General features: G+C 40.8%; 1 protein-coding gene across 1 annotated transcript in view; it reads left to right on the top strand.

The window, feature by feature from the left end:
* The window catches only part of LMBRD1 (LMBR1 domain containing 1), a 187,565-nt gene that overhangs the window by 142,540 nt on the left and 32,903 nt on the right, over positions 1-12,122 (top strand). The gene's annotated exons all lie outside the window — the stretch shown is intronic.

The following is a 12,122-nucleotide window of genomic DNA, read 5'->3' as shown; positions in this document are numbered from 1 at the left end:
CAGCACTACCATCCCAAACTACTAGCATCATGAACACAGGATGCAAGTTTTGATGTCAAGAGTTTGGACAGTGAAGCTGCAGCCTCTGATCGGCCAAAGCGCTCACATGACCTCTGCCCAGACGTACATGCTAAGAGTTGAGATCATGGGAGCTGCTCAGTTGTATCCTGCAGGACCGTAAAAAGGTGATTGACAGATAGATGAATATGTGTATGTATGTACAGTTAGGGCCAGAAATATTTGGACAGTGACACAAGTTTTGTTATTTTAGCTGTTTACAAAAACATGTTCAGAAATACAATTATATATATAATATGGGCTGAAAGTGCACACTCCCAGCTGCAATATGAGAGTTTCCACATCCAAATCGGAGAAAGGGTTTAGGAATCATAGCTCTGTAATGCATAGCCTCCTCTTTTTCAAGGGACCAAAAGTAATTGGACACTGGACTCTAAGGGCTGCAATTAACTCAGAAGGCGTCTCCCTCGTTAACCTGTAATTAATTAAGTAGTTAAAAGGTCTGGGGTTGATTCCAGGTGTGTGGTTTTGGATTTGGAAGCTGTTGCTGTGACCAGACAACATGCGGTCAAAGGAACTCTCAATTGAGGTGAAGCAGAACATCCTGAGGCTGAAAAAAAAGAAAAAATCCATCAGAGAGATAGCAGACATGCTTGGAGTAGCAAAATCAACAGTCGGGTACATTCTGAGAAAAAAGGAATTCACTGGTGAGCTTGGGAACTCAAAAAGGCCTGGGCGTCCACGGAAGACAACGGTGGTGGATGATCGCCGCATACTTTCTTTGGTGAAGAAGAACCCGTTCACAACATCAACTGAAGTCCAGAACACTCTCAGGGAAGTAGGTGTATCTGTCTCTAAGTCAACAGTAAAGAGAAGACTCCATGAAAGTAAATACAAAGGGTTCACATCTAGATGCAAACCATTCATCAATTCCAAAAATAGACAGGCCAGACTTAAATTTGCCGAAAAACACCTCAAGAAGCCAGCCCAGTTCTGGAAAAGTATTCTATGGACAGATGAGACAAAGATCAACCTGTACCAGAATGATGGGAAGAAAAAAGTTTGGAGAAGAAAGGGAACGGCACATGATCCAAGGCACACCACATCCTCTGTAAAACATGGTGGAGGCAACGTGATGGCATGGGCATGCATGGCTTTCAATGGCACTGGGTCACTTGTGTTTATTGATGACATAACAGCAGACAAGAGTAGCCGGATTAATTCTGAAGTGTACCGGGATATACTTTCAGCCCAGATTCAGCCAAATGCTGCAAAGTTGATCGGACGGCGCTTCACAGTACAGATGGACAATGACCCCAAGCATACAGCCAAAGCTACCCAGGAGTTCATGAGTGCAAAAAAGTGGAACATTCTGCAATGGCCAAGTCAATCACCAGATCTTAACCCAATTGAGCATGCATTTCACTTGCTCAAATCCAGACTTCAGACGGAAAGACCCACAAACAAGCAAGACCTGAAGGCTGCGGCTGTAAAGGCCTGGCAAAGCATTAAGAAGGAGGAAACCCAGCGTTTGGTGATGTCCATGGGTTCCAGACTTAAGGCAGTGATTGCCTCCAAAGGATTCGCAACAAAATATTGAAAAAAATATATTTTGTTTGGGTTATGTTTATTTGTCCAATTACTTTTGAGCTCCTAAAATGTGGAGTGTTTGTAAAGAAATGTGTACAATTCCTACATTTTCTATCAGATATTTTTGTTCAACCCTTTAAATTAAACGTTACAATCTGCACTTGAATTCTGTTGTAGAGGCTTCATTTCAAATCCAATGCGGTGGCATGCAGAGCCCAACTTGCGAAAATTGTGTTACTGTCCAAATATTTCTGGCCCTAACTGTATATATAGTGTATATATTATATTTTTTTTATTTTATTGTGAAGCAACCCCTTTAAACCCCAGTTGTAAGTTGTTGTTTGTTTTTTTTTTGTTTTTTTTTTTAAAGACAACGTGCCCAAAAATCACAGATTAGGTTGGAAAATCAGCTCCAGGCATTCACTGGTATCTGGAATACACTTTTGAGTTTTTTACTATTCTAGTTTTGCTTAAGATCTGTCTAGTCAAACAAGCCAGTGTCCTTTTAAATGTGTTATTTTTTCCCTCTTACTTTAGGCACAGTGGTAATTGTTTAAGGCTGCCCTTCTTTGACTCATGTTGAAATGTGTACTAATTGATAACAAAATTTCTGTTCCTCCTGGTATAAATTTCTAACCTTCTCCAAGGTGCAGTTTGTGCATTAATCTGTTCCCGGCTCAGATCTTTATTACAAAATCCTCAATGCCAAGACAATAAAAAGAGGAATTTATAGAAAGTGAGGTGCAGGTAATTTCTCTCAGGCCTGACAGTGCAGAATACAAATTCATGGTTAATACAGAGAAGGAGGTATAAAATATAGTTGTATGTGTATCCAGGAGGAAATTAACACTTTATGCCCTTTGTATAATGTGTCTGAAAGTGTAAAATGAGTCAATAAAAGGTTGGAAGTGCCTGGTCAATATCATGGAGCCTTGTCAGCAAAGTTAGATCTTGTCTTCAAAATTGACTTTTGCTACTGTCTGAAAAATATGTGGGAAAAAGATAGAAAAAGGTCTGATCTCCCAGATCTATGCCAATTAGGCCTACAGCTGAAGACGTAAGTTATCTTAGACCAGGGGCGTACACAGACAGTGCAGGAAGTGTTTGTGGGCCTCCACTCAACCTTATTGTAACAAGGTTACACAAACCTTTACATTCAATTCCTATATATGGATATATTCAAATATGTGAAAACAAAACGAAAAAATTTGTTTAAAAGCATTTCAAATGTTGCTTTAAAAAGAGCAAAAAAGTATATATCTGCATATTTGATGATGCAAGGAAAAAGATGTCTATTTAAGCCTATATTTACACGGACAATATTTGTTACATTTTTTTGGACCGAAAAATCGTTCCTGAAATAGAATTCATTCAAATAGGTGAAATTACATAGACTATTCATTCGAGTGAAAACAAATCACAGCATGTCCTATTCTTGTCCGATTTGCAGACGAGAATAGCATATGTAAATCTGTGTCCCTCATTGGACATCATACAGACAGGATGTCCATGTGCTGTTCAATGTGGGTCACATCTAAGAAATTCGGGCACAACTGTTCAAACATTCGTGTGCAAGTAGCCCAAGCTTTTTTTAATCCCCATAATCCGTGTTCAGCTTGCTGAAGCAATAACTTACCGGCATGTAACTACTCCAGCCAACCACAGGCTACATCGGCGAGTACAACACACTATTTCTTCAGCACGTTGGAAAGACCGCTGGAGCTGTGGAGGACTTGAAAGTATGAGGTTTTTCTTCCAGTATATTATTGCATGTGCAGCTGGTAGTTTGTCATCTATTAAGCGCCCTTTAATAATCCCCTATTGCAGCTTCCCCAGCAAGGACACTTCTGATACTTGCACATTTACACTTCTGGGGAAATGTGGTATTACGAGAAGCTTGTTTAACTTTATTAGAAATCAGGTAATCTTTATGCTTCTGCCGAGCTTCCTACAGCCACAGCTGCTTTTTTTTCAGCTTATCTGCTCAATGCCTCCCAAGCCGCTAAGAGTTTGACGCAAATGTGAGCATAGCGCTGTATAGGAACTTGCAGGGGTTTTTTTTAGACAACACATCAGGAGACCCAGGTCACAATGCCAAAATAAATAATGCTGTACAGTTTTTTTCCTTTTTAATACAATGTATATTTCTTGGTGCAATATACTGCCATAGAATATTCAAATGAATCATAAAGACAGTCCCAGATAGTAAAATGCACAGAAGTAGTGCTACACAGTGTCCAGTAAATGGTATAATCGTTAAGATAATAAATTCACTGCCAGGATAATGTGTCAGCATAAACAATGTATGCAGTACACCAATAGGTAAACCAGGATAATTAGTGGTGCCTAAAGATTAAAAAATAGCGTATACAATAGTGTGACAAGTGCAAGAATAAACAGTGGACAGAATAACAATGTATAGTGTGTCAAAATAAAAAAAGAATGCATTCTATGCTCGGATCCAGTTGTGCAGTGGCTTCAGAATTCCAGCCTATATCATACTGAGCATACCCTCTGGGCATCACTGTTCATTCTCATTATGTACTCTTGGCTCTCTGCTGCCCTCTGCAGGTATTCCTATATTAGTGGTTTTTCTAGAGACATTAGAGAATTGCATTCATTATGGTTAGCCCCAGCCCTGGAACTCAAGACATGCTAGTTATCACTGGAGAAATTTGGAAATCGTGAGGGGAACCCTTCACCACTGATTCAGTAAAAGGTTGTGATAGCTCTCCTTTCTGTATGGACCCCTGTGCAGCTGAGCAGACTGCCTAGTCAGTATGTCCACACCTGCTAGCCAAACACACTTCCAGTTAAAGTGGTATTCCCATCTCTGCCCATGATCTTTTTCCAACTGCCCCTCATCCAGGCTCCAGGAGATGGACGGTTTTACAGAAACAGCTGAGCAGACTGTGCTACATCATTTCTATAACTCACTGAAGTGATTGACCGTGCTATTTTTCCATAGACTTTTCTATAAGGAAATAAGACCCTTAACCCCTTAACGACCACCCATAAGTCTTTTGACTGTGCTGGACTAGACGCCAGTGTCGGGGAGATAGGATGCCCAGCTGTTTGTTGATAGCCTGGTCCTTGCTCTAACATCGGGGACCAGAGAAACCACCGATCCCTGGAGTTTAACCCTTTACACGCTGCGGTCAATGCAACCACGGTATGAAAAGACTAATAGATGGAGGCGACTCCCTCTGTCCCTCATCAAACCACCCCCCCTTCCTTCCCAAACCCCCCTACCGCAATGTGATCTCCGGGTCTGCCAGCAACAGTGGCCCATTAAGCTCAGCCTGTCTGAGCTTCGTAGGCTTTCTAATGCACTACTATACTGAAGAGTGGAAAAGTGATAAAATATGTTGATATTCAAGCCCCCTAGTGGGACAAAAAGTTAAAGTATTAAAAAAAAAAAATTAAAACTCCACATATTCCTTTTTGCAATGTAAAATAAATCCATGTATGTGGTATTGCTGCGTTCGTAATGACCCAGAGCAAAAGGTTAGTATATTTATTTAACCTGCACAGTGCATGTCCTGAAAAAAAAATACAAAGAACATTGCAAAAATAGCTATCTCGCCTTACAAAAACAGAATATAAAAGGATCAAAGCGTTGCATGGATCAACAATTGGTACTACCGTATTTCCCCGAAAATAAGACTTAGCTACGCTACATGGGGAAAAAAACAGTACTTTCCTAGCAGGCGCCATCTGGGTCTCTCCTGCTGGTCTACGAAGATCCAGCAGGCTTTCGTGCAGTTCTCACCCGCTTACAGAACATTGCTTGCTGGTAACGGAGTTTGTGCCTCTTTTGGGGTAAAAATTAATACAAGTCAGGGTCTTATTTTGTGGGAAACACTGTATTAAAAAGTACAAATTGTTCCACAAAAAAAAAAACCTACACAGCACCATTGACAAAAAAATAAATAAATGTTAAGGGTCTTTGAATGCAGAGAGGCATTAAAGAAAGTACCATGTGTCTGAAATAAAAGGACCAATGCAATCTGTAAAAATGGATGAAACTCATGGCATTTAAAATCCTAAAAAAATCAGTGAGACGGCAACGTAAGGGTTGTTGCTATCTGTAAAACTGTAGAACTTTTTAAAATCTACAGCTGCAACGAAAAGTAAATTAACCCTTTGGAATAACATAGATTTCTGCATTGACTGCTATCAAAATGCGGTATAAAGCCTTAGTCAGACGGGCGTTTTTTCGCGCGATTTGCGGATCGCATGACGGATGCACATGCGCAAATTGCGTGACCGGGGGTGAAAAATCGCGGGAAAAATCTGCACCTAGCCGCGTTAATCGTCGCAGCAAAACGCCCGTCTGACTGGAGAAAAATCGCCGTGCGCATCAAAATGCGCATGAAACTTAGACTGGCCGGCGAAAAAAACGCAGCTAGCTGCAGTAAATGATTTTGGTGCGCACATAAAACGCCGAACGCAGATAGGCGCGATCTGCGAATCGTCGTGCCCTATAATTTATCGCATATCCGCATAAAAAGCGGACATGTGACCGATACCATAGCGAACCATTGGTTCTATATATGCGCAAATCGCATGCGCAAATCGTGCGAAAAAACGCCCGTCTGACTAAGGCCTAAGTGTGTTTGTACATAACTGTGACTCACAGGCCATTTACATGGGACGATTATCGCTCAAAATGTGTTCAAGTGAATGAATTCGAGCAATAATTGTGCAGTGTAAATGCACAAAAATCACTCGCTTTTCATTCACAGGTTTTCAACGTAGACTTTTATTCAGTTTAAAAACCATCGCTGGCTTGTCGCTCTGTGTAAACGCTCAGCGCTTCACATAGATGAAGTGCTGAGTGAGAAGCCCGCGATCCAGCTGGGAAGTCTGTCAGTGTAAACGCTCTCCACGAGCGCCGACTACCATATAACTTTTGCGCTTATGACTCAACATCTGCTTTAAATGTGGAGAACTATAATCCCACAGTGTTCCACCAGTTAAGTGGCAGCGGTCAGAGCTTGTTCCCATTTTTGCGTTGGATCAATTTCCTGTCCTGCATGGACAAAAGCATTCTGCCTACAAAACATGACCTATATGTACGCCCCGATGTAGTAGTAAAACCAAGTGAACTTTAGTGTGTGTTCATTCACGTGCCGGGCGATTACCAAGAGCTGTAAAGGTAAGTATGTAAAGTGTACAGCATCTTAGAATGTTTCTTGTTGTGTAGTTATGGAATAAAGTGTCTTTCTGCCATAAATGTACAGCCCACGGTCCTGGGAGTTAAACCTGCCACTGTGTGCAAAAGTACAGATTGGAAGCCTCTGCTTCCACTACTCATCTCTATGCTAGAGAGAGTGAACTTCTCATTTGACAGTAAAGAAACCTTTTCCCTATTTTCTCTGAGCCTTCTGTAACTCCTTGTCAAATACATTTTGTTTTACGAAAAGTGCACTTGAAATTCATTATGTTGCACTGTTTGTTGTGTCTCGGCAAATACTAATCAGTCTATTAGGATGCCCACTGTGAGTTGCAGGGATAATATTGCAATGTGACTTGATTGCCAAATTTGTAATCGCAGGTGAATGCATCGGCGCAATTTGTTTTCCATTTGATATTGGAATCCATAAAAAGGTTTCATCTAACAATTTTCTTATCTCGCTCCACATATGCATATAGATTTAATTTTTTCTGTATGCAGTAGTAGATATTAATGTTCGAATAGTGATTCAGATTTATTTGCATGTTTGCGGTTTTCAGCACAGCGCTTTACAGCCTTTTTGTGAGCGCTGGCCTTCATTTTTACTGCATGTTTTGGGCAGGAACAACGTAGGCAAAGCAAGCTGATGATGTTAACCCCCTTCCCGTTGGCATAGTAAACAGCGTTTTACTGCTTTTTTTAATGTACCAGATTCATTTCAATGCACGATTCAGGACGTCAAAATAGCGCCGCAACGTCCAAAAATAGAACCTATAGCGTTCATTTTAGTGCACGTTATAATCGCTGCACTGAAACGCTCGTCTGAAATGCCCCATTGAAATGAATGGAGGCTTAGTGCAACGTTTTAAGCAGGCATTAAAAACGCCGGCTAAACTCTGTAAACGAAAACGCAGTTGTAAGAGAGGCCTTAGCTTGATATTAACATAAAAACACAAAACATGGCTTTAACTCTATCACTGCCAAGGATTTATGCACAGACATGTCCTATCTTAATGTCTATCTAAACCTGATATATCACAAGATGTATGGCAGAAGATGTTAACCATGTAAAAAGAACAAAAAAAGTATATATCTGATGTCATCCGTCACATAGATTTGCATGTTTTTTTCTTTACTATACATTTGATGCATGTATATTTATATATTTTTTCCTGGTTGACACATTAAGGGTGGACCCCTCTGTAATATGTCATTAATTTAATCACTTGCAACAAATAAAATATCAATATTCCCAGCTCATTAAGGCTCAGAATCTTTGCTTGTTAATAGGGCTGGGTGATTTGGGCTAAAATTTTAAAATCTCAGGTTTTTTTTCCTCCAAATTGTTCTGGATTTTAATCTTTCTTTTTTTTTTTTTTCTTTTTAAACAAGCTAAAAAATGCCAAAACAGATTTTTTTTTTTTTTTTTTAACCTACCTGAGTCACATCCACAGCATTTAGTTATATAGATTATTAGAATTGTCCCATGGAATTCTAATACGGTAAGTGCATATTAAAGGGAACCTGTGCTTAGCTTCACGTGTGCGTGTGCCCGGTGACTGGGGAGAGAAATTCTGGACAAATGTCAAGTAAGTTCTAACTCCCTTTTCTAGATAATGCCAAAATGGGTGCTCGCCACAGGGGCCTCCTTAGGCAAGCTAAACTCAGCTGCATAATGGATTGAAGGTCGTTTACTGACAGTCAAGGTGGTATCAGATTCCCTTTTAGGAATTATTTGTGTAGGCACGACAGTCACTGCACAAAAAAGAATGGCGTTCAAAGTAATCTACACATGAAGGATGGGGTTCTACCCCTCCAGTACTTGCACCCGCATTTTGATTCTGAGTGACTAGTTGTCCCATATAAACGCAGGACTTGACAGGTTGCTGAGCACAAGTGAAAAGCATATTTAAGATTTTCCTATTGACTTCCATCCAACATCTGGTGGTGGCATTTTTCACCCTCCAAACAGAAAGTTGCAAAAGAAAACACTAAGAAAAAGCCACTAAAATGTGTTGTGTTGTTTTTGTTTGATCACAGCATGTGGATTTGTTTTGAGGACCTCTTGGTCTGAGAAAAAAAATTGCAGCATGCTTCATTTTTGTGCAGTTCCAGCACGGATGGCTTCCTTTCAAGTCAATGGAAGCCATCCGATCCATGCCACATCCACAGGTGACACTGCGGATGTGCCATGGATCCCGCAGGAAAGTAGGGGATTTTGAAGAAAAAAAAAACCTGTACTGCACATGTCCGACAGCTAGCCGTGAGGACCATGCGTAGTACAGCGAACCCATAAGTGGAGAGGTCCACACGGATGCCGCAGCTGGTATAATACAGGTATGCAGGGCTCACAGGCCGTGGTCAGGGCTGGATTCCAAGCGCGATTTCCTGCACGGACTCTGACCCGCCGTGAACAGTGGGCCTTGAAGAAATAATCAGGGAGTGGCAAAGAAACTAAACTTTAGTAAAGCAAAATTTGATGAGCTTAGAACTACTATCGGTAACATTAATTGGGACAACATCCTCAAAAATATCAGTACGGAGGAAAAATGGGAAAAGTTCAAAAGGATCCTAATCGCCTCATGTGAGCAGTTCATTCCCTTTAAAAATAAAAGAAACTCAGCTAAAAGGAAATCAATGTGGCTCGACAAGACGGTACGAGGGGCAATAAACGAAAAGAAGAAAGCGTTCAAACTACTAAAGCAACAAGGCAGCGAAGAAGCGCTAAAATCATACAGGGAAAAAAACAAAATATGCAAAGATACGATCAAAACTGCCAAGGAGTAAGCAGAAAGACGGATCGCAAAAGAGAGCAGAAACAACCCGAAGCTATTTTTCAACTACATAAACAGCAAAAGGATTTGCAGGGAGAGCGCTGGCCCTTTAAAAAACAATGCAGGAGAAATCATTGATGATGACGAAGGGAAAGCAAATCTACTAAACAGTTTCTTCTCAAGTGTGTTCACCAAAGAAAAGGAAATGCCACACGAGATGCAGGGGAATAAAACGAACCCCTCACAAAATCTCTCATACCTAACGCAGGAGGAGGTGCGGAAGCGTCTAAAGAAAACTAAAATTGATAAATCACCGGGCCCAGATGGATTACACCCAAGGATACTAAAGGAACTAAGTGACGAGATAGCTAGGCCGCTATACGTAATATTTCTAGACACTATCAAGACCGGAGTAGTACCATTGGACTGGCGCATTGCCAACGTGGTTCCGATTTACAAAAAAGGGAGCAAAAGTGAGCCTGGTAACTACAGGCCAGTAAGTCTCACTTCAGTAACGGGAAAAATTTTCGAGGGGATTCTGAGAGACGCCATCGATGAGCACCTCAAGGAGAACAAGGGAATAACTCCTCACCAGCATGGATTCATGAAGGGTCGCTCATGTCAGACAAATCTGATCAGTTTCTACGATGAAGTAAGCTCTAAGCTGGACCAGGGAGAATCTATTAATCTTGTATATCTGGACTTCTCTAAAGCCTTTGACACCGTGCCACATAATAGGCTAATATACAAAATGAGACAGCTCGGACTGGGCGAAAACGTGTGTAAGTGGGTAAAAAATTGGCTCAACGATAGAAAGCAAAGGGTGGTAATAAAGGGTTCGTAATCTGATTGGACCACAGTCGCTAGCGGGGTGCCACAGGGTTCAGTATTAGGCCCCACTCTGTTCAACATATTTATCAATGACCTGATAGAGGGGCTGCACAGCAAAATATCAATATTTGCAGATGACACAAAATTATACAATATAATTAATGCAACGGAGGACAATGTACGGCTACAAACGGACCTGGATAAGATGGGGGCTTGGGCAGAAAAACGGCAAATGAAGTTCAATGTTGAAAAATGTAAGACTATGCACATGGGCAGGAGGAACGGATGTCACAAATACTCACTTAATGGGGTACCACTAGGGAAAAGTGATATGGAAAAGGATCTGGGGGTATTAGTGGATAATAAACTAAACTGGAGTAACCAGTGCCAGTCCGCTGCTGCAAAGGCAAATAAAGTCTTGGGGTGCATCAAAAGAGGTATAGGGGCGAAGGACGAGAACATTATCCTTCCATTATATAAGGCACTTGTCAGACCTCACATGGAATACTGCGTACAATTCTGGACACCGGTGCTCAGGAAAGATGTCACAGTGCTTGAGGGGGTTCAAAGAAGAGCGACTAAACTAATACATGGAATGACGGGACTGGAATACCCCAAGAGGTTATCAATATTGGGACTATTTACTCTAGAAAAAAGGTTAAGAGGCAACCAAATAACCATGTATAAGTACATGAGGGGACAACACATGGATCTCTCCCGCGATCTGTTTACACCCAGGACCACGACGGTAAAAAGAGGACATCCGCTACGATTAGAGAAAAGTAGGTTTCATCACCAAGACAGAAAGGGGTTCTTTACTGTAAGAGCAGTTAGACTGTGGAACTCTCTACCGGAGGAAGTGGTGATGGCAAAATCCATAGAGGAGTTTAAAAGGGGACTTGATGTCTTTCTGGAGAAGGATATTACAGGATATAAATATTAGGTTAAGTGTCAATCCTGGTATATAGGCAGGTAGGAACTATTAGGAGTTGATCCAGGGAACAGTCTGATTGCCATTAGGGAGTCGGGAAGGAATTTTTCCCCCAAAAGTGCTAATTGGCTTCTGGCCTTGGGGTTTTTTGCCTTCCTCTGGATCAACACAGTAGGATAGACAGGCTGGACTAGATGGACAATGTCTTCATTCGGCCTTACATACTATGTTACTATGTTACTATAAAACAATCTAGTATTCGTGCAGCCTCTCATTTCCTGCTGTATGATAAAATAAACTGCATGCTCTTGTGAGGTGTAAGGGCTGAGTGTGCAAATTAGCCTCTTAATTTTGCATTTATTTTTAAACAAAGTCCAAGCTAAAATTTATATGTAGTCCACACAGCATTTTCCAGTATGCCATGTTCTTGTAAATATAACAATGTATTACAGCGTGGCTAATTGATGTTTGTCTTAGTTCAGCATTTTTCCTAAGAGCTAAACTTGATGTATGTCTTGTAAGCCCAAATTACTTAACAAAATTAGTATTGTAATCAATAACACTAAGCATAATGTGTTTTGGTTCAGTAATTTTAAGCATCTACTAAATAAAAGTTAACACTATGGGAATTGTTATAGAATTGATGCATTGCATGAAAGGTGTTTTTTTTTCCAGTTTTGCACAGTTGCTTATTTCATGCACAATATTACACAATTTTGCAATAACATGGCTACCTGTATTGTACTGGCATAGTGGTTGACACTCGTTGGGTCACTTCAGATATCCAAGTCTATATTGT

The sequence above is a fragment of the Eleutherodactylus coqui genome, chromosome 1, assembly GCF_035609145.1.
Source record: "Eleutherodactylus coqui strain aEleCoq1 chromosome 1, aEleCoq1.hap1, whole genome shotgun sequence".
Lineage (NCBI taxonomy): Eukaryota > Metazoa > Chordata > Amphibia > Anura > Eleutherodactylidae > Eleutherodactylus > Eleutherodactylus coqui.
The sequence above is the reverse complement of the archived record's forward strand: the minus strand, read 5'-3'. Positions and strand labels throughout refer to the sequence as shown.